This window comes from Polistes canadensis, unplaced genomic scaffold (genome assembly GCF_001313835.1).
Source record: "Polistes canadensis isolate GaletaPanama2010 unplaced genomic scaffold, ASM131383v1 scaffold_128, whole genome shotgun sequence".
In the NCBI taxonomy this organism is placed as follows: domain Eukaryota; kingdom Metazoa; phylum Arthropoda; class Insecta; order Hymenoptera; family Vespidae; genus Polistes; species Polistes canadensis.
The window spans coordinates 49321-50183 of NW_014569675.1; the positions used below are offsets into that span (position 1 = coordinate 49321).

Genomic DNA, 863 nt, shown 5'->3' on the forward strand with positions numbered 1-863 from the left:
ATATATATACCTTCTTTTAATGTGTTTCTTTCTTATCAGTAGATTTATATTAATATTATTATATATAAAATATATAAAAAGTGTAGTTAGATGTATAATGTATATATGTAAAACGCATACATTAAACATTGTTAAGTTTAGTCTAGTTACGATTTCGATAAAGTCAACTTCGATAAAACAGAGAACGTTTGGTAAATCGTATTTTGAAAACAGCAAATTATCTCAAGGACGTTCGCGATTACGTCATGTTTGCTTGATCAAAGTGAAAATGCGGAATACTCTATCGAGAGTGTGAGAGAGTAGGAAAGAAAGAGAGAGAGAGAGAGAGAGAACGGCGTTGATAAAATCAATGTTTATCTATAACATAATCCAAATGTAGACCAATCCGATAAGCAACGATTCGAAAGTTGCATTTAAGCGAATATTGGTCCAAAATAAAATTATACTTCGCCCTAAATATGTGAAAAGAATAAAAGTAAATTTGTCTCTCTTTTTTTCTTCTGATTTTTTTTTTTTTACCCTCTTTTGATGATCGAATAAAACAAATAAAAAATAAAAACAACAACAACAACGACAATCGGATAATCGTGAATAACATTTTATTGTTATTTCTCGAATTTCGTTTTTGCAAAATAATGGTAATGTTACCAGTATTATCGAGAATTCGATTTCGTTGCCATTAACGGTATACAACCAGGTTTTATCGTATTACTCCGGAGAAAAAATATTCTAAAGGCTTATCCGGCCTTTTTTTTTTTCTTTCTTGATTTTTTTTACTTTGCGAATATATAGAACACGCGGTGGGTAGGTATCACGTATATATATACCTTCTTTTAATGTGTTTCTTTCTTATCAGTAGATTT

General features: G+C 29.4%; 1 protein-coding gene across 7 annotated transcripts in view; it reads left to right on the forward strand.

Annotated features, from left to right (window-relative positions):
* The window catches only part of LOC106788154 (tensin-1), a 112674-nt gene that overhangs the window by 37507 nt on the left and 74304 nt on the right, over positions 1 to 863 (forward strand). The gene's annotated exons all lie outside the window — the stretch shown is intronic.